Source organism: Euprymna scolopes, chromosome 14 (assembly GCF_053919585.1).
Source record: "Euprymna scolopes isolate OS-2025 chromosome 14, ASM5391958v1, whole genome shotgun sequence".
Lineage (NCBI taxonomy): Eukaryota > Metazoa > Mollusca > Cephalopoda > Sepiida > Sepiolidae > Euprymna > Euprymna scolopes.
In genome coordinates this window covers 101,343,902-101,371,135 of record NC_136495.1, presented here as the reverse complement: position 1 = coordinate 101,371,135, position 27,234 = coordinate 101,343,902, and the positions used below count along the sequence as shown (strand labels likewise).

General features: G+C 36.5%; 1 pseudogene; it reads right to left on the bottom strand.

The window, feature by feature from the left end:
* Positions 1-9,225: 9,225 nt before the first annotated feature.
* On the bottom strand, positions 9,226-9,362 carry LOC145293548 (U2 spliceosomal RNA; annotated as a pseudogene).
* Between the last annotated feature and the right edge of the window lie 17,872 nt (positions 9,363-27,234).

The following is a 27,234-nucleotide window of genomic DNA, read 5'->3' as shown; positions in this document are numbered from 1 at the left end:
AGAGAAAATATAATTCACTGAGAACCAAAGTAATTCACCATCAATTCCCGGTTGTCAATGTGGATTCGGATACTTACTGCGCACATCGAACAAAATATTTCTATAATATGTGATAACATTAGTCATAAAACCTCCCAATGTAGATCAAAGTACAAATTAAAACTCGGTTAAGATACACAGAATAAACGATACACACGGGAAAATATGTATAAATATGTGCTGGTTAAAATATTAAATAAAAACGTGTTTCACGGTAAGACTTATTAATCATAAATTCGACAAGCATGTTAGCCGTCTCGGTTGCCGTGCAAACCACCTGATGATTGTTGAATAGCAGGGGGGGGTATTGATTGCCCATTTATTAATTCACTGTTGTAGATTATCCAGAAATCAGGGTTCATAATTTCTGGGATTGGATGCGTTTTCTGATGGTCTCGGTATATTCTCTCTTAGCTGTCGCTATTTCTTTCATGCAATTACTTCTAACTTCTATAAACTTTTGTCTGTTTGTACTGGACTTATGTCGGTTAAATCTGCGGAATGCATGCTGGCTTTGAGAAATGGCAGAAAATAGAAGTATATTATTGAGAAGAGTGGGTTTTGCTATAGAATTTCCACGTGAGAAAATGTGCTTCAGTTGCCGTTTTGAACGATGCTATGGCCTCATTTGCGCACTCAGCGGAAAGAGAAAATATATTTCCCGATGAGGCATCTCTGATAAGATCCCTAGTGGCTTCCCAGTCAGTCGTCTTATAATATCCTGTCGTTTTGAGCAATGACTCTTCTGTTTTATGTCGAGAATTCAAAGCGATTTCGTACCATTATCACAGCGTGATCAGCATTTCCGAGTGGGTTATAAGCATTCGTTACACAATCACCGGAAACTGTTGGTAGAGGTGAGGCATGTTGATCTTGCTGATTTGCGAAACGTGTTGGAAACGTAACCGTCCGTAATAGACAATGAGATATAGAGAAGCTCTTTGTTATGTTACCAGCTGCGTCTGTGTAAATAGAGAATCCAGGGCAATTACCAAATGCCAAATACATGTACTTGCGTGCTAGTATCGAGGGAGAGTGCTGCAAGAGACTTGGCTGATTAGCGTACAGTCTTTGGTCGAGGATGAACGGCAGAGAAAATATATATAATGTTATGTTGCACGTAAAGTCTAAGGCATAAAAAAGCCTAGTCGCCTGATTCTAGTTTTATTTCTCCAGTCAAGGGGAGGGTGTTTCGAATATAGAATCCAAGTTCGTGTATATCTGTCTGAGGCCTCTCGACAAAGTGGGAGATAACCAGGCATGTTAAAGTGGTTAGAATGGATGAAAGAGTGTAGGTTATGTTCACTGTTAAATGTTATATATAAATATATATATATATATATATATATATATATGTGTGTGTGTGTGTGTGTGTATACGGAAGAGAAAGTGGGGAGAGAGAGAAAGATATCCATGTATACAAGTATATGCTTTGCTTTAAAATAGTAATACAACTAAAATCTAGCGAAAGGCAATAATATTATTCCATCGTGGAAATTTGAATAATGCCGGCTAAATTAGTTTCCGGTTTTTACCTCCGTTTTTCTTTTTTTAACAATAGCGGCTGCAATTAAGATGGCGAGGTGATTAGACTTTGTCGCTCAGTCTGACCGCAAATTACAAATGATGATAAAATTACGCAAACGCACTAAACAAAACAAGTAATAATATTCAGAAGAGAAAAAATGAGCAAAGAAATTATTCGCAACGCCAATTGTGACAATTCCTGTCTTATTCCAATCAAAAAATTGATAATTTATTAGCGATGATTAATTTTTTAATCAATATTTATTATTATTATTATTATTATTATTATTATTATTATTATTATTATTATTATTATTATTAATATTATTATTATCATTATTATTATTATTATTATTAATAATAATAATAATAATAGTAATAATAATAATAGTAATAATAGTAATAATAGTAATAATAGCAGTAGTAGTTTGAAAAATGCTGATAAGAATAATCGTTGCTACCAAAATTCTGATAATCTCCCCTTTAAGTAACGCGTGTCCTCACATATCTCATAGTGAATCTGTCTGCCAGTCCATCTTAAATCGTATTCTAATCGCTAAAGGTGCAAATTGAATGCACATATAGACCAGTGCGGGGGGCACACTTACGAAAATGACGAACCATGTTCGAAAGAAAAATACTATAAAAAGAGCGTGTGCACACTTACGACCACGTTCATCACGGTCAAAAGCGCGTTCAGCACATTCGGCAGCACGTTCGAGAGTACCTTCGAAATAAGAGAGGTTAGAGAGAAAGATGCACTATCACGGTTTATTCGGGAAAGTTCCGCTAAATAAATGTTGTTGTTACAAATAAAAACCCCGATTTGAGTTATTACCTATCCTGTGTTCCTTGCGACTTACTCCGCTACAATGTGTTGGGTCACAGGTGCCTACGCGTGCAAGCAAGTGGGTAAACGTAGATTTGGTTTATTTTTAAGATTATTTTATAATTTAAATACAACATCAACATTATCAGCACATCGATATTTTGCTATTAATGTTATTGTTTAACGTAAAGTAAAAAAAAATGTGTTTGAAAGTCAAGAAGTTATACAACATAAACTGGGTGATTATGTAAAGTAATTACCTTTTATTTTGCTTCGAATCGCGTCGCTCCTCATTTCATTGTACTATTCATTGTGCTCTTATATTTTGAGGAAGTTATATATTTTACGAATACTTCAAATGAGTTCAATAAGAACTATTGTAAGAGATCAGGAAATGAAAAGGAAAAAATTACTATTCTGTGGTAACGGATAACGCCAGGATCACGGAATTCTCAGTCCGTGAACTTAAACCGTGCAATATAACTCCCACGAAACGCGTCACAAATTCAAGATGGTGAATCGGAAAAGTGTGACGAGTCGCACGACAATGTTCACTCTACAGAGGTCTAGACACTTCTTTCTTACAACTGCCAGCGTATGGAGCACTGTTCTGCTGGCTTGCTCCTTGAACGACTATAACATCGTTGCCTTCATGTCCAATGTAAACAAGTTCGGAAAAGCCCGATGTTCACTCTACACAGATCTGAAGGCTTCTGATCACTTAACCCATCAACCTGCTTTTATGGTCCCCGAGCGCACCTCAAAATCACGTGTGATACATGATTTTTCGTGAACTGTGCGAGACTGTGGACATTAAAAAACCACGATCTCCATATTGTATCTTTTCGGTTTTCCTTCTCAGCCCGCAGGACCGACAGACACGAGTACCTTTTTTGCGGTAAACCTTCTCTATTTTCCCCATAGGTGGAAAGCGAACATAATTTTTCTCACATCCATGTAATATTGTTTATTGTGTGGATTTCATTGGCTATGGAGCATGGAAAATACGTGTATTCATAAATTAGCTGTGATTTATTTTTGAGTCATATTTTCTTATAGACGGTGAAAGCTATATAAAAATAAATCGAATATTTTTTAAATATTATTATAAATGTATATGCTTTATTCAAAAGATTAACGTTTGTCATTTATAATCTAATTAAAATGTCGGCCATATAGCCCTTGCGGCTCGTGCCTATATAGCGTCATCTATAGGTCTAATTGACACGAATTAAATTAGGCTGTATTTCGGCAATAAGCCAACGAATGTTATCCTCCAGGTGGTATATCTGTCTGGTTTGTTAGCATGGGCGTGGGACAGAACAGATCCTCTAAGACGAGTATCTAATAGGGTAAAATTGCACCAAAAAGGTGGTCAGTTGACAGGTAAGCATTCTATTTTAATGAGGTCGCTAAAAAAGTGAAATATCAGTCGTCCTTAAGTTTGTTTTCTAAATAACATGCTTATTATTAATTAATCCATTTAGTCTGAGGTTTTCATTTGTATTTTAAACCGTTAACTTTTCTCTCTTTCTCTCTAACGCACACACCCTACATCCCGGCACACGGACACACACACACACACACACACACACACACACACACAAACACACACACAAACACATATATATATATACATGCATATACATATGTATATACATGTATATACATATGTATATGTATATATATATATGTGTATATATGTATATATATGTATGTATATACACACATTTATATATACATACACGCACACACATATACACACAATAAAACACATATGCATACATACACACCCACATATATATATATATATATATATATATATATATATATATATATATATATAGAATTTAACCACGATATCCAATTAATCACATAATAAGCTTCTGATCGAATCGATAGATAATGTATACGAAATTCTCTAAAATGTTGCAATACCTTTTTTTTAATTCTCAATAACGTGTTAAACAAGTCAATAACATAAAATACATTTCTAAGTGCAAATTGCAAAGGTGTAAATAACATATCGTCATCTTCTTGCTGAAGTTTAGTTTGATATTTATTTTTAATTTACTTTTTCTTATGTTATTTCTGCGTTTAATAAGCATTTGAAGAACAGCGTACAGTTCGTATGAATTACATGTATGCTTAAGAGTATGTTAGTTTACACGTATGTACACATACATACATACGTACATACATACATACATATACACACACACATATATATATTATATATATATATAAAGAGATAGATAGATAGATAGGTAGATAGATTGATAGATTAACATACATAAGAATGCTTCCAAGAACAAATGCCACTTACAAATGCACGTGAAATAATTTGAGCGAGATATTGAATATTATGATGTTTTGGTGTATGAACTTAGCAACAGATAAAAAAAGGTATAGATAAATCATACCTCAACCCCAGTTGTTTCGATTAGATGGCATATTCCAGCCGGGTTAGACAGTTCATTTAGGTGAATAGAACTCGATATTCAAAACCGTTCTACTTTCATGTCATACACAGTCATGGGAAAATATTCGGAAATTTCCCAAGGCTAAATTCGGCGACGGATTCCTTAAGGCAGTTTTCTTTTCGCAGCTCATATAAAACCGCTGGAACCGATCGCATTTATTTCTGAATTTCTATTGTACAATTGCCGCGATGTGGATGGATGGTGTGTTGCTATCATTTGATTATGAGGTGTATGATCTTTTTAGAAGTTTTATTTATGGAATTCACTGAATTCTTGATTAATGAAATATCTGTTCTCCCGATTTTTGACGATAGAAATTTTTCCATGTTTGAATGTTATTAATTCTATTCTGACTTTCGTAATATTTTATGAGAGCTCTTTAAAAGACGTATCCTTTAAGGTACCGGTGTTGTGAAGTTAGTTATCTTGTTGTCTATCAGATAACATGTCCTGTGATCGCAATGACTGTTTTTGGCAAGCAGTTCTCTCCAATCGCCCCGATTTTCTACCCTATTGAGATTGTTACTTCGTGTCAGCTATGTCTAGTTTCGGATGATGGCATGCACCCATTTCTTTGTTTACCCATTCTTCTTCAGTTCTATTCAGTTCTGTTCAAGATTAGCTTCACGAGTCTTACTAGTTTTTTTTTTACATAAGAATCACCACTTATAAAGGCCCAGATGCGACTCAATGATAAGGATAAAAGAGTGTACAGTGGCCAAAAGGACAATATCACAATTATCGTTTGAAGTGTAAATTTGGTAAAATTTTATAACGTAAGGGAAACAACTTACCAATAACTTCTTTACGCTGGGCTTGAAATATGTAGTTAGCTGAAAACCAGGTAAACAGAAGAGAGTTCCAGGGATGTGCTGTTTTAAGAAAGAAGCTTTGTTCCTGGAATCTACGTTTACGTTGAAGCACAGATAAAGAGTGGGGGAAATTATTCATAGTGTTTTCAAGTAGACAAGTGTTTCTTGTGAAAGTTTTGCGAGGGGGGACATATATTGAAGCTCAGATGAGCACTTGCCATGAAAATATCGATGAAACAGAGACAGGCGCCCAATGTCTTTTCTGTGAGAAAAAGGTTGCAGGGAAGAGAAAAAGGCATCCCCCACTAGGCTATCATGCCTATTTTGCACTCTCTCAAGGCGGGATAAGAACAACCATAGCAGCTCCTGCCCAGATGTGGCAACAGTACTCCATTCTTTAACCTAACTGGCTCTTATATAAGTAGCGAATTGCATCAGCAGGTAGATACCTACCAGATCGATAGAAGGATCTCACCGTTTTTCCAGCGACGATTTCAGATCAGGAGTAAAGGTCAAGCCAAGAAGCTTGCCAAAACATGAACCCTCCCAAAGACGAGAGTCATTGATGACTTGATAATAATATGTCCTCCATAAGTAACTTCATCGAAGGCTATATGCAAAAACCAATGGTTTGCATTCTACGACGAACATGGAGAGTTTTGTCATTTATGTATATTACCATAGATAAGCTAAAGGGAAGAGCTTATTCTAATCACACTCTGGTAACAAATATAATGAATAAACACTCCATCTTGCAATGGCTTATTTAAATGGCGTTAAATCCAAGCCCAGCAAATATATTAGATGAAGATAAAGTTCTAGTGGTGATTAAGTTGCGCCTTTCTAAAAACTCATATTTTATAAATTTTTGAAATAAATTCAAAAACGTAGTAATTTGTAGTCGTCCCATGACTATATATGCCCGCTGATTTGGCATTATTAGTATGTAATTTTTTCTTAATTCTTGATTTAATTGTGACTGAATTCAATGTAACAAGCTGACAAAGAAAATCGCTAAAACTCCTTTATTACGACACGGAGGGAGACTTAATAGTTAGGAATATTAGTCCACCGAGAAAGTCATCACTAATATACATATGAATGGTAATTAGTGTCATCGTAAAAAGAACACTACTCGATTACAAATAAAAAATGATTGAACTTCACCTGTCACTATTTAGATGAATATAAGGAGTTTTCGGATAGCTACAATTGAAATATTCGGAAGGATTTCCTATTATTATGTGTAAGTAGGAGACAGCGTTATCAGAAAGAAAAACATTATTTCTAATGTAAAATCGAATTGTGGAGATAATGGGTGTGTTTTTATCTGATTGTGCTGGAACAATTGATAAGATAATGGAAACTATAGAGGTATCGCTCTATTGCAGAATTCCCGAAGCTGATCTACACGTCTCTGACGAAAAGGTGACGCTCAAAGAAGACTGCTGATTCGAACGAGATACCTGCCCTAAATAAATGTGGATAAGGAACATATTAGATGATGTTAGGTTAATGCAGCTATCCCAACAAACGGCACACAATTAAACATTTGTAATAGAAACTCCCATTAATTATCACATCTAAAAATATCGATGAATTAAGGTCAGTTAATTAATTCAAAAGACATCTGTTAGGTAACAGTAACATTTTCCTCAATATTTTATTCCTGTGATTCAATCCTATTATTATTCACTATTTTATTTATTTTACCAGTATTAGTACTTATTATATTTTAACTTTCATTGACAGTGGTTAAGAATAAGTTTTGATTGGCTGGTTGTTTTTTTGTTTTACGGTATATCAACCCTTTTCAGTTTATTTAATGCCAAATCCAGTGATGTGGAAGAATTTTTCTTAACAGAATATAGTTGTTGTTTTTTTTTGTTTTTTTTTTCAAGTTGGTTTCTATTTAATCCAGAGTTGGGACCCTAACAGGTACTACCACTCCGGGTCAGAGTGGACCTGTGAGCAATGTCAATTAAAGAGTGGTTCCACACTCTCCAAGGTCAGGAAGCTGGGGACTCACCATTGCATATAGTTTAAGGTCATATCAAGGACCTAAAAGTTTTGAGGGCAATTGCTTGATTATAGAATTTGTACATATGTAAAATTAAGTTGGATAATTATAAAATGATATACATACGGAAAACTGAATGTGTTTTTAAGGACAGATACCGAAACCATGTTGCATCGTTTAACATTGGACCAGAGAAGAATGCAAACCGATTTAATGATAAAAATAAGATAGAATAAAAATAATTGTTAAAAATAAGAAGAGGAACACGACTGCATTATGTGATACGGTAAGAGAACTACATAAGAATAAAATAGAATTTTAATGAAAAGGGATAAAGCTAGAAAATATAAACCGAGTAAATCAAAAAGGTGTAGTCTATGTTTACTAGAGTCATACAACATAGGGAATTCCAGCGAGGAAATTTTAAATAAGAAATCATAGTTACACAAAAGTGTCTTTATAGAATTAAATTCTTATTATCATAACTAAAACCTGATTAAAAGAACATTTTATAACAAAAAATACGGAATAGATTGAGAGTAAACTGTACCTATGGTAAAAGAATGTTAACTTTAATACGAAATTGTTAGGGTGGTACAACAAATAAATTAATAGATCATCTGATTAACGCATAGAAACTAAACTAATTATGACACTAAAATAAGAATACACGTAATTGCGAAAGATTATGAATAGATAAATATTGGAAAAGTACAGTTATCTCCCTTACAAAATAACGGTATTAGAAAGGATAAGGGATAGTAAAGATTACAAATAAAAATATAATACTTGGATAATGATCAGAATGTATAAGTAAAATTTAAAACTTAAATTATTGACATAAATACTATGTGATGAAAATAAATTTTAATTTTATTAATATAATTTAAATAAAATTTAATTAGAATTCTTTCTTAAGGAATAACGTATGAATAAAAGAACTGGAAAATCGTAACAGAAAAATAGAACTTATACGAAACTATAGCGGGTGGAGAAACGAATAGTTAAATATATATATCGAAAAAGAAGTTCAAGGCTACAATAGTATTTGGGAAATAAATTCATAAAATAGATAAATTGGGAAAACTACTTATGGATTTAAAAAAACCCATTAAAACGTCAATTGAATATAAAAATAGAGAATTGTTGAAGTTTAATATAAAAATAGAAAAACGAAAGTGGGTCAATTAATAAATTCGAAGGCAATTGAAAAAAAATATATATATATATAACAAGGCCGATAGCCATTAGTCGCGTTCTCTCGTGTAATGAATGAATACGTGAATGTAGGATTGACATGAAATTCTTAAAGATAAACTAAAATGACCGAAAAATGGGCTGAAATGACTTAAATAAATAAAAAGTAAATGACTAAGAATGACTTTAATTAACTAAAGGATGAATTGAATGACCTTAAGAATGACTTGAATGTCTAAAAAATAACTGGAATACTTCAAAAATAAATTGAATGATCTGGAGAATGATTTGAATGGCTTTGAGACGAACTGCTTGTAAAGAGGGTGATCATTTAACATACAATAATTACAGAAAAGTGATCCCCCACTTTATATCACAAAGTTACAAACACAAGTACACATGTAGTAACAACAGATACTGCACTTTGATCTTGGCCAAAAGGCCAAGAAAGGGGTATTTATTTGCTCCCGCACTGAGCAAATTAGGCACAAGGCCGATTTTTAATGTAAGGAGTGAAGGGGAAATTGAGACCAACACCAAGGGGAACTGGATAGTGACAATTGGTAAGAAGGGTTGCCCCTCCATTGACAAAAGGTCCCCCCCACATATGGTCTTTGTTTGCAGTATCTGCCGGAACAGATATTACACTTTGACCTTGGTCAAAAGGCCAAGAAAAGCGGTATTTATTTGCTCCCCAACCGAGCAAATTAGGCACAAGGCCGATTTTTAATGTGAGGAGTGAAGGGGAAATAGGAACCAACTCCCCGGGGAGTAGGGGAGCTGGATAGTGACAATTGGTGTGAAGGGTCGCCCCTACATTGGCCAAGGTCTTATATGTGGGGCTGCCCCCACATATGGTCTTTGCTTGCAGTATCTGCTGGAACAGTAACTACATATTTATCTAGGCCAAAACAGATTGTATTTATTTGCTTCACCACCGAGCAAATTAGGCACGAGGCCGTTTTTACTGTGTAGAGAGAGGGATGGGGAGAGAAAAGGTGACCAGCTCCCGATGGGTGGGAAATGGGAGCTGGATATTGAAAATTGGTATGAAGGGTTGCCCCTACATTGACCAAGGTCTGATATGTGGGGTTGGTATTTATTTGCTCCCCCACCGAGCAAATTAGGCACAAGGCCGATTTTTAATGTGAGGAGTGAAGGGGAAATGGGGACCAACTCCCCGGGGAGTAGGGGAGCTGGATAGTGGCAGTTGGTATGAAGGGTTGCTCCTACCTTGACCAAAGTCTTATATGTGAGGTTATCCCCACATATGGTCTTTGCTTGCAGTATCTGCCGAAACAGATACTACACTTTGATCTTTATATTTAATTTATTTCGTTTAAAGAAAAATTTCAATTAAAAAAATTCCAATATAAAATTAAAAAAATAAAAAAAGTAAAATCTCCAAAAGACAAAACAAATTTAGGCAGAAGGCCCTATAAGGTCTGGAGAGGGGAGTGTTGCAGGGTCTTTGTAACTAAAGTAAAAATTGGAGTCTTTAGCGACATTACTCTTGACTGGCAACATTTACCACAATACCTCATTCACTAGGTGGACTCTAAACTTACTAATGAAAACCCCACCGTTTTTTAAAAGAGGATATATATATATACAATTTCTCTGTGTGTGTGCATTTTTTTAAAATAAAGTGTGTGCGTGTGTGTGTGTGAAACAAGTTCAATTCATTGGAAACTTGGCCAAAAGACCATAAAAAGCTTAAAAAAACTAAGAATAGCATGTATTAACAACAGACCTATGATCTTAATTACAAAGGCCAAGCACAAAAGTGTTACGGACAGACAGACAGACCGACCGACCGTAGACCGACCGACAGACCGAGTAACGTATAGGGTTGCTTGCACGCGACTAAAAATGGTATAGAGACGTTTCCAACTGCTTAACTCCTTTAAAATCGGGATTATAAATGTATTCATATATGTATTTCACCGTCTGAAAAGTAGCTATTTTGGAATATTTTAAACTTATATACTATTTGAATTTCTCTAAATAGTAACGATCTGACCTTCAAGCCAGGATCACGATGTAGTATCTGTTCGGACGCTACACTTTGTGGCAAACCCTACTTAATCAATTGATTACGGTAAAAGATTTGTTGCTCAAAGGTTTTTTTTTTCAAAAGACCGATCCTATTCTTTGGGCTTCTGGACTAGCTGGAATTTATTGTTCGTTGGTTTTGTTTGTACATGAGGGGCAATATTAACCGGGTTTATTTCAGATAGTCTATTATTCGGCAGGACTTAAATAGCCGGCAGTTTCGAGAAGCCTTACGTAACTTTTAAGGCGATGGTTCACGTCTCCGAATCGGTGAGTCTTTGTTCGGGTACTAAGCTGACGAGATGGAGCTAGATGATAGAGGGGATGTCCTCCACGCCACGCCCGCAGGTGGTAAAGTTCCGGGGAGTGGAAAGATTGCTGCGCCTAGAGACACGGTTTCATGGTTCGCATCCGTATGGGTAACGGCCAGTAGCACTCCATGTTCGTCGTCCATGTCCGTTGTGGATTGAAGTTTCCACATCCAGTTGTGTCTCAGGTTCGCCGTCCGTATCTGTGTCCGTTCGGTGGGTACCACATCCGGTGGTGCCTCAGTTTTGGTTGCCACGCCTGGAGGCAATTTCGATCTGGGGAGTAAGACGTCTTTCACTGCTGGGCCAGAGGTCTCGCTTCCTGAACTTCCTGAACTTTTGGTCTATTTCTCTGAGCATGAAGGTGTCCAAGCTAAATGGGGAAAAGCATAAGAGCTGAGAGGCAAAAGCCGCAGAGGAATTGGAAACTACGTTGGGCGATAGACGACGAGGAGTGGGAGACTAAACCATAAAGTCCCAATCGATAGCAAATAGTCCGCAAAAATCAGGCAAATTGATTAGAAACGTAAGATCCTTAGTGCAATTAGTGTCGGATCGGTGCTCCTCGGGAGGGTCAATAAGAACAGAGGCAAAGAACAAATGTGTGGAGGTATGGCCAACCCTTGTAATTACAGATTCTCCGATACCGAAAACACAGAAGACACCAAAAATATCCCCCAAAGAATAAAGAGACAAGCAACAAACTGGGGTGCTCAGAAGAGGAAATCCCCAAAACTTTATGAAGATCTGTTTGAAACGATATACCAGCGATACGTAGAGGGAAACACGATCAAAGTAATTCTAGACACGATGATGCGGATCTAAGATAGATCGGTATCGTTGGTGATATCGGATCGAAAGAGCAGGGGACTTACAGGGTCCTGAAAGACAAAATGATAGAGATACTAGGAGAACTGGAAATACCGACCTAATACATAGTACGGCATGTCGGATCTTTTTCTGCCGACTAAGAAAGAGGCAGAAAAAAGTGGCAAAAGAATGGAAGAACATAAGATTAAAACCAGAGTACTAGTCAAAAAGGAGGACGGCGGTCACGATCCTCGGGGTGTTTTGCTTCATCGACGAGGAAGAAATGGAGGCAATTATGTCACAGTATGGTGAGGTGGGGTAGTTTATTCGGTTCGCGGACCAGGAAAAATCATGGCTGGAAATTACAACATCTTGGTCAGAGTGGACCAAAAAGGGTTCAGCAAAATCCCGGAACAACTTAATTGCTGGTCAATTGTGGAGGGGAAAAACACATTGCTTGCATTGCCAGAAACCTGGATATATTTCAGAAACATGCCCAGAGAATGAAACCCCGGAAAAGACAGCGGAAAAGGCGCTTCTACAAAAAGATGGAGGAAGAGAAAAACGTCGGAGAAGGAAGCCATCACCTGGAGCAAGGTCGCCTCTGAGAAAGGGAAAAGACAACAGGTAGTCCCTCAGACAACATCAAGGGCGATGGAAGTAGCGGCTAAGAGAAAGGTGAGGACAATCTCTTTGTAGTTGGAAGGTGAAGGCAAGCCGGCAACGACAAAGCCAGGGAACAAGAGGGAGAAGAGAGAAAAAATTGAAGAATAAAAGAAAACAAGTAATGAAAACAGACGATAATGCAGAGAATCCGTCAGTACCTGGGTCACACACCCCAACCCAAGAGGAAATTAAGCACATCCCTTCCCTATGGAACACTCCAAAGGAGGAGCCTGAAGAGGTTCCAGTAAAAGAAAAAGAAGAAAAAACTCTCATCACATACCTAAGAGAGGAGAAATCTAGAAAAATATCCCATTTTGGCTAGGCAGGAGGATTTGCGAAGCAGATAGTAGTCAGGTAATTGGGGCCTCAACGGAAGAGATAGGAGGTACCTCAAAAATCTAGAGAGTTTCGAAAAAGTGGACGGGAAGAATGTTACGAATCCCAGGAACTTTAAGGACGCCACTAAATTTATAACATTGGTCAGGATAAAAAGCGTTCCCCGGCTTTTAATTAGTGAATGGGGAGCATCCATTGTTAAACAACCAAGCTGTCAAATTCGAAGAGAGGGCCCCACTTTACGTTCAGTTCTGTTTCTTTAGAGTATGTAAACTGATTTTTCCCCTGCGTATGGAAGGCCTATCAAGAGAAAGACGGGTTACGTCTGACCTGCTCATGGATAGTCTCGGCCAGTCCTTCGACGTCCTTACCCCAGACGATTTTAGACCCGTGTGTGAAGAATACTATTAAGTCGAGAAGCATGAACCTGACCCTAGCTAGTTGAACGTGAGGCGCATACGACCCTGAAGGAACTCTGCTGCAATATCTCGTGACTTTTAAGGTAGATATAGCTGCTCTTTAGGAAACCCACTTCGTTTCGTACGGAGATTGCGATGTGCCGACGAAAACTATAACGTCTACTCAGCATATGGAAATCGTCGTTGTTGTAAAGTACAGTTACCAGTTACTCGCACTTTATCTGCCACAGAAAACATAGCTCAGACAGACGCTCATTGAAGGCTGGCCGTGGTCGATGATGCCGTAAAAATCCGTAAGGTCGGGATTGTCCCAGTTTATGCGCTGAATATTGCTAGCGATAGGGTTTCCTTTGTTCGATGTGTGGGGGTGTTTCTCTCGGGTCCGGAACGGGTAGTGTGAATGGGGATGGGAATGCCATCTTGGACCCCAAGATAGATAAATTCGGGGGGATAGAGGATCGAAAGCAGGCTTTCTGGCCGGATGGCCTCGGTCGATCTTGTCTGCAGGTTTCGTTTGAATCACCCAGGGAGAGAGACGTGGATGTAGCATAATAGTGTGACCTTTCTCTCAGTACTTACCTGAACAGAATGTGTTAGAAAAGGCGACGTAGATTTGTTATCTTGTCTCACATTCCAATGTCTAGTTCATTTGGACCATAAATTGATTATGGCCCGTATAGAGTTAAGGGATAGGCATAGGTTAACTGGGTAACACCTCCTTGCTGGAAACGGTCTTCTCGCAGGAACAGCAAACGTCACAAAATCAGCGTGATTTAGTGGGGGCTGTTATCAGGAGTAGCTGGTGGATTAAGCTTAAAGCTAGAATTTAATGCTTTTGTGTCAAATAAAGCCAACGCCTCGCTGTAACTAAGATTCGGACGAAAACGCACATAGAAGATAAGTTGACACAGGCAGTGGCTGGGGTGATCCCTATAGCGCTAGTAAAGGAGGACTTCAATCTCTTTTCTAGCGAGTGATATGAAGGTCAAGTAGTTAGAGATAAATTATAGCCGTTGACGTTAACACTGTTACGCTACGGCGGCTCCGGTGAGTACATTTGGAAAGTGAGAAACCGGGGAGAGCGTACTCTAGTTTTTACTCGCGAGATTTGCAAAGGTTTTACACTAGAATCACCATTTATCAAGACTCGGAGGCCACTCGAGGATAAGATTTAATAGGTATACATTAATCAATGGGAGTATAGTGTAGTAAACATAAGTAGTACGAATTTTGTAAATTGGATCACTTAGTGGGGCGATTCATCAAGAACTTGTTTACATTGGACTTGATGACAATTAGATTGTACCTATTTACTATGCCTCCCCACGGGACACAGTTAGACACCAGGGTCGTTTTTTTAACGTGGAGAAATGGTACAAAAATAAAAATTATCTCAGTCGTGAAGGATTTCTCCTCCGCGAAAGAAAACAAGAAATAGAAGTGCAGCACTGGAAAGCAGGCAATCGGAAGAGTGTTCCACAGGCGTGCAGTTCTAAGAAACAAGCTTTGTTCATGGAATCTGCGTTTAGGTTTAGGCACAGATAAAGAGTGTGGGAAATTATTGATAGTGATTTTGGCTAGACGAGTGTTTTTCGTGAAAGTTTGGCGGCGGGGGCATAGATTGAAGCTCAGCTGCTATGAAAAAAACGATGAAGCAGAAACAGGCTCGCAACGTCTCTTCTGTGGGAAAGAGCTTGCAGAGAAGAGAAAAGGGCATCCTTCACAAAGCTACGAAGTCTATTTCGAACTCTGTCAAGGCAGGATCACATGCTTCTAGCAGCTCCTTCCCAGATATGGCAGCATTATTCCATCGTTGGCCGTATATTGCTTTTATATAGGAAGAGAACTGTATCAGGAGTGAGATATCTACTGGAGCGGTAGAAAGATCGCACCATTTTTCCAGCGACCTTAGCAATGAATTTGATATACGTGTTCTATTTCAGGTCAGAAGTAAAGGTGAAGCACAGAAGCTTGTCAAAACATGAAGCCTCTCGAAGACGAGAGTCTTTCATTTCAACCGATGCCAGGTTGACATCAGTGCATAGATCGTGTACAGATTGAAGCTTGGTTTTAGATGCATTAAAAGTAACCAGCGACCTCTTTTTCCATTGTACCACATGCTCAAGGTCAGAGGAGGAGAATCAGAGAGAACTTGGTCGTTTACAGTCTTTGATATGCTATCATAGCTTGTAGTTTCGTCAGCATAAATATCTACGAATATGCCCTGAGTATGCGACCAGAAGTTTGAAAGATAATTTATGTAGATCAGGAAGAGAGTAGGGCGCAGGATAAACCCCTGAGGGACTCCAGCATTAATATTGAGAGCTTCTGATTTCTGTCGATCAACCACGACTCTTGTGAACCTATCAGAGAAAAATGACTTAATAATTGAGTGGAGATTTCCAGATATACAATAGCTGGAGATCTTTTGAAGTAGTCCATTATGTAATACCTTATCAAAGGCGTTTGATATGTCAAGATCGATTGCCCTAGAGAGGAAGCCTTTGTCGAGAGATTCGCTAATCCTATGAGATATAACTGTTAGCACGTCTACTGTAGATCTAGCAGAACGGAAACCATATTGCACGTTATTAAGGAGGTTGCTTTTTCCTGAAATAGTTGATTACTTGTTCTAGTTAACCGGTATTTCAGTAGCTTATTTATGATGCACAGGAGACTTATTGGTCTGTAATGAGAGGGAGATGAGCAATAACCTGAGTTCTTAAATACAGGGCTTACTAATGAGATTTTCGAAGGTGTTGGGAAGCATTTCCCTGTAAGACAACGCTTAAACAACTTTGTATGTATAGGCACTAGTTCTGGATGAAGCTTTTTTGAGCACTATAATTGGAATGCCGTCAGGGCCAGTTGCTTTACTGGAATCAAGGTTTTTGATTAGCTTGTCAGCCTCACGTAAAGATATTTGTATGTCGCATAGCTTGTTTTAGGAGCGCTCCACCCAACTGCCCTGAGTATGCGGCCAGAAGTTTGGCAGGTATTTAGCTGGCTCGCTCCGCTTTACTGAATTACGCTGTGAAAGGAGTCAGAACAACTTGCACATGGAGCGCACGATATTTGAGGGGATACAAGACGACACAGAAGCTCCGGTTATCAATTTAGTCCAAAGCTTTTGATAGGGTCGACCATTGTTTCTTGGAATTAGCGATTGCCGTTTTGGACCGGTCTTCCACAAGTTGCTGTATCTCAGACTGACATTAGTCGTTTGGGGTATCTTGGTTGGTGTGTCAGGTTTGTCCATTGTCACCTCTGCTTTATGTCCTGGCGTCGAAACCTTTCCTTCGTAAATTAAATGACGAGGTGCGGAGAGCAATCCTGCGCGGCATTGCTTTTTAAAACGTGTCAGGGTGTCCACGGACGCTGATCATATCACGGTGTGCGAGTCGAGCCGTAACGACATTAAATGTGACTCAGGCGCTCACTGAGTATGAAAACATCACAGGGATCGTTGTCAGCCGTAGCAAGTCCATTGGCATGAGGTTCGGAAACTGGTCGGGGGCTCTTACACTTCCAGACCATTTCGGTTGGTCCGATTGGCCAACTTCGTATTCTCGGAGTTTGGTTTGGACCGGGTCTCCAGTTGGAAAAGAATTGGTCGGAGGTGCAGGCTAACGTCGAACTCTCTGTGAAAACTTGGATTCAAAGGAAATTATCCTTGAGGGGTCGTGCGGAGGAGTGCGCCTCTTACGTCTTTCCGTTCATCTTTTACCGCATGTTTGGACTTCATCTGCCTGCGGGCCGCCTTAAAGCTTTTGGAGCAGCTTCTCCTCTCACTTTTTTGGAAGAGGAGAAAGCCATTTTTCTGTAAACAAGTCTATACGCAAAGTCTTAGCGAAGGAGACTTGCGGATGCGCGACGTGGAGTGTCATTGACACGCTGAAAGGTTGGATTTCCCAAGTCGAATATTACTCGAAGATTCTTCATGGGTTTCTGCGGTTGAGCGGTTCTTTCCTCACCTCATACTCAACAACGCTACTGAAGGTAGCCGAAGACCGCGTGGGGAGACGCCGTTCTTCACCAAATGCCAGGTCGCCTTAAGGCATTACTAGGGTTTAGTGACCTTGCTCGGCATAGAAATGAATTATATCAGGACTTAGTGGTGGATACCGCAAAGGATCCGCTGGTGGAGTGGCTACATATATCGGAGGAGAAGGTTCTCTCGCAGTGAAATTGGGCACCAAGTCAAACAACTTTGATTTCACAATCATCTGGCGACCTGTCCGGGATGTACTATCACTCTACGACAGATTGGACAGAGAGAAAGGGAAGGAAAGAAAGTAACAATTCTGTTCACGCTGCAACGATAATCATGAAAAAAAACAGACCATGCATTCTTCCTATGAGTCGACTTCAGAGTCTCTGAGAGTATGTCAGAGAGATAAGGGCTCGCATCGACCACGAGCGGTCGGTTCCCCTTGATTTAGCGTACATCGTTGAAACATCGACCCGCTGTTTACTAAGGAGATGCGAATGGTGTTTCTTGCGAGGATAACTAGGCCATTCAATAGGACTACACGTCTTAGCGTAATCCATGGGGTTGAATCTCTTTCTGATCGAGATTTGGTTGCTTATTTTAAGTATCAGCTTAAATAAAAATCAGACGCGATTGGAAAAGATTGCATACCATGGATTTCGATAGGAGATGGGTGGACAACACTAGTCTGTACATCCGACGAGGTGCTGAGTTCGAGTCTGTATACCTTCTCTAACTTCCTATAATCCAAGGTATTGCGCATGCAGGGCTAAGTTATATGGAATCCAGCCTAATCAAAAGATTTATTAGAATAGGTTAAATAGGATAACTACTTAAAGTGGAAACTTTATAGGTTCTAGGCTAAGGATTAATGTTGTTCCTGTCCCAGTCTTATTTTTCTATTGGTGCTATGAAAGCTTCCAAGGGTGCCCATTCTAACCTTTGTTTTGTCACCAGTGGGTTATCCTTATACGCACATTTATCTCGGAAAACACCGTCAATCCCCTGTGTTCCAATCCCGATGTAATTTGTTTGTGATTGATTACATTTAGAACCCCATTCCCCAACTAGGGAACGACCTGCTTGTTTTCGAATTTTGTCGGAAAAACAGTAGGGTGCTACACTTCTAAGTAAGTAGCGGGGGAGGGGCTTACTTGCCTCGGGCATTTTATTTAGTTGTTTCATTTTTTCTTTCCTATTTGGTGTATCCTAGTTTTACTTTACTCCCATCATCTCATACTTTATTTTTTGTTATATATATATATATATATATATATATATATATATATATATATATATATATATATATATATATATATATATACTAGCAAAAGTACCCGTCGTTGACTGGGTTCAAAAACAGACTAACTCTGATTTATGAAAGTATGATAGGTTATGAAACGGAAGGGTTGTAAAGAGATAGCTTCGAATTTGGGGGTATCAAAACCAAAGAAAAATATGATTGAAGTAAAAATAAAATAGATAAACGCCTAATTTAGTATACCATACCTGTTCACACTGAAACACTTATCACAATATTCTGTGGATCTACATTAAAAAACCTTGTTAAACTTTGTGACATATTTCAATTCTATGGAGGTCAGGCGCGAACGAACACCCCATAATTTTATTATACCATATTTCCTCAATCTGAAACATAATTATCAAAGTATTCTAAAGCAGATAGATAATAAAAGTATTTATTAAGTTTTGTGCCTATTTCCATTCTATGGAGTTCAGGCGCGAACGCAGCCCCCACAATTTTATTATAACATCCCTATTTAAGTTAAAACATACTTATCAAAGTATTATTATGTACGTCTATATCGAAAACACTTGTAAACATCTTTTGTAATTTTTAATTTTTTTATTTCCATACTTTGTGGACCAGGCACGTACGCAGACCCCACAATTTTAATGAAGTATAATTATGCCAGATCAACCATACCCATTCCTGTGTCTCGATACATCTTCTATCATTATATGTAATCAGTTTTCTATAATAGTCAACCATGTAGGAGCCTATTCGTGACCAGACACACACAGACGTTCAGCTTTATATTATAGATATATGATTTTGCAAAACTATAATATAAATACACACATATACACACACATACATACACACACACATATATATATATATATATATATATATATATATATATATATATATACTAGCAATCCTTCAAAAAACACTCGTGTAGCTGACATCACTCTCAATAAATTTACCCACTCTCTATCATCGCCTAAACGTAAACATTGATTGCATGAACAAAGCTTATTTCTTATTACTGCCTAACTGCCTGTGAGACACCTGTTCCGCTGGTCTGCCTTCCGACTGAATACAATCCCAATATCTTCAAGTCTAACGTAAACAAGTTTTTACTCAACTGCCCTCGTAGATAATCTAATTATAGCAAAATATTTCTACAAATGATTATCACGTAACTGCTCCAATGACTACGATACACACATTAACCCTAACCCTCAAGTCATCTCTGGGCTTTGATATGTGGTGACCACTTTGCAAAAAAGAAAAAAGAATCTAAAGTCAAATTTTTATATATACATATACAAGCAAATCAGTTGGCATAGGTTTGTCGATGAGCATGGTGCTTTCTGTGCCGGTATATGTACGGATAAATTTATATCGGTTAATATGTATATACATATATATATATATATATATATATATATATATATATATATATATATATATATATGATTTATGCATTCGTATTATCATTTTCTCTCTTTCTTATTTATCTATCTATCTATCTATATATATATATATATATATATATATATATATATATACATATATACATATACTGCTGTACCCGGCCACGCGTTGCTGTGGCTCAGTTTGTTAAAATGGAACACATGTGAAAGTAGATAAAAGTTTGATTCTTTTTTTCAAGAGAATGTACAAATTATTTCTTTTTTTTAACAGATGTTAAGAAAATAAACAGAAAAATACTTCCATCATTAATTATGCAAAAGAATCAATAAAATGTTGATTTAATGTTTCAATATGCTTATAAATTACGATACAACTTGCTGAGTATGCACTGTTTTACGGTTGTTGTAAAAATAGAACGGAAACATAAATTTCGCTTCATTTTAATCTTTCTTAATTTTTTAATTGTGCCCCCCAAACGAATATAATCAAAACAGTAACATTCAACAATTGTACTGTATATATATATAAAAACAAAATGGGCGTTTGTATTACTGTACACATAGATTCGAAAAAGCTGTCAAAAAACAAATATATAACAAATAAATGTTATCAAAGACAAGATAAGTTACTTTTCTGCCAAACTGGATATATTTTTTGTATTTTTATTCAATGTAACATTTATTCAGCTCGAAAAACATACAGTGTTTACCGATGTATTCGAAAATTCAAGATGGCGTCTCACCCCCTCTTTAACACCGTAAGTATGGAAAAAGGTGTTATAACTAAAAAAAAAACTATACAAAATACTATTAAAAACCCGCCGAATATATGTCAACCTATGTCACGGTAAAAAATATTGAGCGAGTTTTTAACAGTATTTTATCCGGTTTTTTATTTATAACACCTTTTCCCACACTTACCGTGTTAAAGAGAGAATCAGACGCCATCTTGAATTTTCCAATACATCGGTAAACACTGTATGGTTTTCGAGCTGAATAAACACGTTACATTGAATAAAAACACGAAAAATATATCCAGTTTGGTAGAAAAGTAACTTATCTTGCCTTTGATAACATTTGTTTGTTATATATTTCTTTTTGGACAACTTTTTCGAATCTATGTGTACAGTAATACAAACCCCACAAAATATTTATTAAAATTTTTTTTTTTTTTTTTTGAAGTTAATAACGAAAGGGAAATGATTCCATTTTTAAACGAAAAAGTCAGTTTACCTAACTTACTGTATTAATGCTATTTTTTTAAGCAAGAAAAAGTCACCTAAATTATTTAGGGTGAAATGAGTTTAGGAATTTATAGCCAAACCTAAATATCTTATCCATATCCAGATACGCCACTAGAGAACACCGACCACTCTAATTTGTTTTTCATAGGTAATTGAGGTCGCTGACAACGAATCTGATAGTCAAACTTGGGGCAAATTTACCGTTTGCATGGTATTTACCCCTGAATCCACGAACTTCTTTTCACCATTTTGCAGCTTCACTTTATGCTACGCGCATGCACGCTGTAACATAAACGACGGCTTCACCAAGCAAACTACGTTGGGGGGAGGTGATGTTTTCCAGGACATAGAATTTTCTAATTTTCATAAATACATTATAGCGCTTTTTGGGTGGAAAATTTAAAATTAGCTGAAAAAGAAATAAAATAAGAAAAGGAAAGCACACCAAGTTGGAGTACGGGGTAATTTATCTGTGTTTTTTTTTTACCTGGAACATCGAATTTTCAAATTTTCCGTAAGTAACGCACCGACATTTACCAATTAGAACACTATTTTACATTTTCCGAAGATTTTACTTTGTACATTGGGGCGCGAGCGGGGGAGGGGATGTGATGTTGGCGCGCGCGCCCCAACATCACATCCCCCCCAAACAAATTAGAGTGGTCGGTGTTCTGTAGTAGCGTATCTGGATATTTACCCCCCCAAAATATTTAGGTTTGGCTATAAATTCCTAAACTCATTTCACCCTAAATAATTTAGGTGGCTGAAATAGGAATCTAATCGAATCTTTAAATTTTGAATAGTATGTGAGAAATTCATTTTTCTTCGAGTTATATTGAATTAATTAATACGGACTTTAGGGGCTTTTTTTTCGTAATGTTACTGTAAAAATTATTTTTATTGTTACGAATTACGATGCTTTAAAAAAAGCAAAAATAAATTCTTGCGTTTTTTATTTACCACTGAAAACCATAACTTTAGTAAAGGTATTTTTTGTTTAAACAAAATAAAACATTTTCACTAAGAGTTAAGTAAAAATAATTCGTTCATTATATTCTGCGATCATTATTTGAAAAATACTGTAATTTTCATTAAAATTCGTTAATTTCCTGATTTTTGGTGAATTTTTAAGTAAAGGGAGGAGTCAAAATGTGTATACACTTTGAGCGTCGGCATTCATTTAGCGACCACGTGTGGTTAATTTAAATTAAACTTTAATCACATGGTTACATTATCAATAATCATGTAATTAAACCCATTGAAAATTTACGGATATTGTAAACACATTCTGTGTACATTAAGCCTGTAGTGTTTTTTTATTGATGCAATGTTGTCAACTGAGATTTAAAAAAAAAACCCGCGAGATCAGGAGAAAGAAATGTCCAGAAAATCGCTAGATTTTTAACTTATCGTCTGAAATTTTCAAAAATCGCTAATTTCCCCCCCCCCCAAAAAAAAACTCCATAATGTTCCGTGTTTTCTCACTATTTTTTTTTGCTGTTGTTTCTTGTTTTTTACACTTTTAGATCGTATTTTAAACTAAACTTGGCAGGTTGGAATGCCCCCCTCACCTAAAATGTACTTGGAAAAATCGATTTTATAGTGAGATTTAAGAATGGTTAGTCGAAAAATAGGTGAAAAACAAAACAAATAATCAATAAATAATTGTACTAAAGGCAATAAATGCTACTTTTTTTACTTACATGAATGAGTTTATTTTATGTTTTAAAGTATTTTCAATTGCTTTTCTTTATTTTTTTAATAATTTATGCGGGTGTGTGGGTGCCAAATACCTCCAGATTTTCTAGAATTTCCCGCTAGATTGTAAACGAAATCTCCAGATCTAGCAGGAAAACCGCTAAATTGTAACACTGGTCACGTGACAGGAAGCGGTAATAAATAATTGTCCCTAAATACAAAAAATGGCCTCTCGGTACAAAGAAATCCACCTATTTATCATAGAAAAATTAAGTATAATGTTCTAATTAAAAAGAAATATATAAAAACACACATGGATGTAGTAAACATATTATACCAAAACGTGGAAGCAATCCGTCCAGTGTTTTTTTAGACAATTAATTCCGCACGAACCACCAGTTACATGTTTATATATATAGATATGCATATATATGGATTCAAATGTATTTATACATGTTTTATTCTTTATATATATATATATATATATGTGTGTGTGTGCGTGTGTGTGTGTATCTGTGTCTGTGTGTGTGTGTGTGTGTGTGTGTGTGATTGAGAGGCAAAAAAAGATGAATAATTACACGAATATATAAATCATTATTTTTAACCGAAAAGTCTAAAGTTAAAAAATACAAAAATAAATAAGTCGGTGCGATGTAAACGATTCTTCAAAACCTGCGCGCCATAGACATCTGTGAAATCTCCAATAATTCATGTCTGTCAGTTCAAACCGACCATTAAATATACAAGCAGAACATTGCCGACTCAAAAAAATGTCGTGTTTATTTTTTATCTTTTTTTATGTTTATGTGGTGATCGTCCTTTCCATTCCGTCTAGCTTAGTAAAAATTGACCTTTGGCCACGGCAACTTGTGCAAGTCATATTCCCAGACGAATTATCACTAGAGTGGAGCCGACAAAACGCAAGTATCGCCAATAAAGAAAAGATTACAATCATAAAAGTCAAAAAGGTGAAAATTATTAGTAAATTATCCATCTCTATCTCTATTTTGAGCTACCAGTAGATGTATATGTGGCTTCGATTTATTCTCATCCCACCACAACTTATCACTCCCTCTCTTTTGTCCTTCTCTCTCCCTCTCTCTGTATATATATATATATATATATATATATATATACATACATACATGCAAACACATACATACACACATACACACATATGTATATATATATATTTATGTGACTACTTCATTTAATCACAAATTAATATACGAAGATATAATTTTATGCGTAAATTTTCAGTATTTACCTCAACAGTGCTCAATACATAGGCAGAGCTAGATAATAAGTCATGAAAATATATATGGCAATTAAGCTACGCAGCATATTCTGGGTGTCATTCTCGTGAGAATTCTCCAGCCATAAGCCTAAGCCGTTTTTTTTGGCCGTCTGTAGCGTCCTCAGACTTTTACAGAAATGTTCGCTATTTTGGGATGACAGAGTGGAAGAATGAATGAGCTCAGGGCGAGGAGGGCGGAAAAGGCAGAGAGGAAGGGAACAAGGAGGAAAGCTGGGGGTGTTTGGTATGTCGATAATATTTATGTTTTGGTGTTTAAGGAACTTGTGGGGGAGGGTCTGGGAAGTTCATTTCTGTTGTGGCTGAGGGCATAGGGATACATGAGGGGAAAAGGTTACTTTAAAATTCGAGCCTTAGTGTTAAAGTTTTTAGCGTCTTGTTGGTGAGGTGATTTCTTGGTAAGTATGTCTTGAGCTGCTGGGTAATATATATATAGATGGAAAAGAGAAAGTGAGAGGGAAATAGAGAAAGATAAGGAGCTAGAGAGAGATAGAGGGGTTGAGAGATAGATAGAGGGAAGAGTTAGAAAGAGAGAGGGAGCAAGACAAAGGAAAAGAGAAAGGGAGAGAGGGGGTTAGAGAGAAAAAGGGTTTTCCAAGAGAGATGAAGAGGGTGATATAGAGAGAAAGATACATTGGGAGAGATGGATGGAAACAGATATTAAGAGAGGAAGAGAGAGAGAGGGAGAGAAACATAAGGTTAAGTACACTTTACCGTTTATTTCCTCGATCAGTAGAGGTTAAATCCTTCGAGACTGAGGAAATTTTTATTTTTGTTAATATCCAGAGTACCTTTTTTCGGAAGGTAGATTTTCCACACATTAGAAACCGACCGGGTTATCTGTACTTTCACCTAACAATTGAATAAACAAAAAGATATGTAAAACTTGACATTTAATGTGAAAATACTATTCTAAAAATAGTACGGTAACATAAGTGCCACTTATTGTTTTAAATATTAATTTTCCAAAAGACTTGTTGAATAAACATGCCTTCAACAGCCGGATGAAGCCGAACGTTGCCGATGTAATAATAACAAAGTTATGTGGAAGAAATTATAAAGTAAAATTTTAAATGTAGAAAAAAAACATCAACAGAAAAAAACTACCGTTCATTTGTATTTCTTATTAAATGTTTGTAGAAAATCTCATTTTTTGTCAAATTAATAATTTTAAGCAATTTTTGCAATAAATAATAGCAACGTTAACTTTTACGACTTGCCCCAGCGTATTATACAACCTCCCCATGCAAAAAACATCTTTCGGAATACCCCCAAGCTCCTCATGTTAAGACCGACTTTCGAGGTTGGGGGTTGGCTTAGTCCGAAAGCCGTTCTTTACATGGGGAGAGTATGGTGTTTATAATACTCTAGGCCAAGTCGTAAAAATTAACCAGCAACTTTCTTATTAAAGAATGTTATTATAGTTTAGAAAAAGTGAAACACACTTTTTTGTGTATTTTTTGCAAGTATTTAAAAAAACAAAACTGGTGTATATATATGGCCGAATCCCGCCGAGTAGTTTTTTTTTTATTATTATTTTGTTATGCCAGGGAGGAACACGTAAAGAAAAAGTATGAAGGAAAAAAAAATTAAAATTAAAAACAAAACAAAACAGGACATGCCAAGTCATTGAATAATCGAAATAATAAAAGCAACCGGAAGTGTTTCCGGTAAATAGCCTCAGCTGAAATTGAAACGGAAAGAAACGATGTTGAAAAAAGTTTTTTTTATGTAATATATTTTACTTTTTTAATATTTAAAAACAAAGTAAGGTTAGATACTATCATTGTTACAGAATATAACCGCAACCAGACCTATAGTTTTCCAGTGTATATAAGCCGAACAAACCAGATGTTCAAAAATTATATATATATATATATATATATATATATATATATATATATATATATATGTGTGTGTGTGTGTGTGTGTGTGTGTGTGTGTGTGTGTGTGTGTGCGTATTTATATATATATTTGTAGTCATCGACATACACCCCTATTTCTTTGTATTACAACTCATCGGTGCCGCTATATATATATATATATATATATATATATATATATATATATATATATAAATATATATAAATATATATATATATATATATATATATATTGCGGCACTGATGAGTTGTAATAGAACGAAATAGAGCTGTATATCGATGAGCACAAATATGTATGTATATATATATATATATATATATATATATATATATATATATATATATATATATAATTACTTTATTTCTTAGAGACACCAGTGTTTCATACTTCCGGAACCACCAGCGCAGAAAGTTTTTTTTTAAGGCTGGCCGTGGGCGTCGAAGCCCAGAACGAAGCTATGTCTTTCTCCATTTACAATGACCCCAGTCAACCACAACAGTATTCATGTGAAATGAAATATTTATAAAAGCATAAACGTTAAACCATAAGGATCTATAGTGATCGAGCAAATTAACTGTTGCGATCTCGCACGCAGGCTAAATGGCCAACTTTTACATTTCAACAGATACTGCTGAACTGTTAACAAATTTACCTCTTAAAGGACTGGAAATAATATAATTATTAGTAAAGTATGACCAGCTGTTATAAAATAGGGAAATATTTTTTCTGTGTTTGCATGAAAATTTATAATATAAAATGGCCTTGTGTGAGTTGTGTGTTTGTTAAGTATTTTTTATATCTACCATTTGTGGTACAATGGCTAGCCCCTGTTTTGGGAGCTGGGGGCTTCTACATTAATAAACCTTGTGCTTAACTTGGCCTACACTTATTTGGAGGCAAACACACACACATTTCA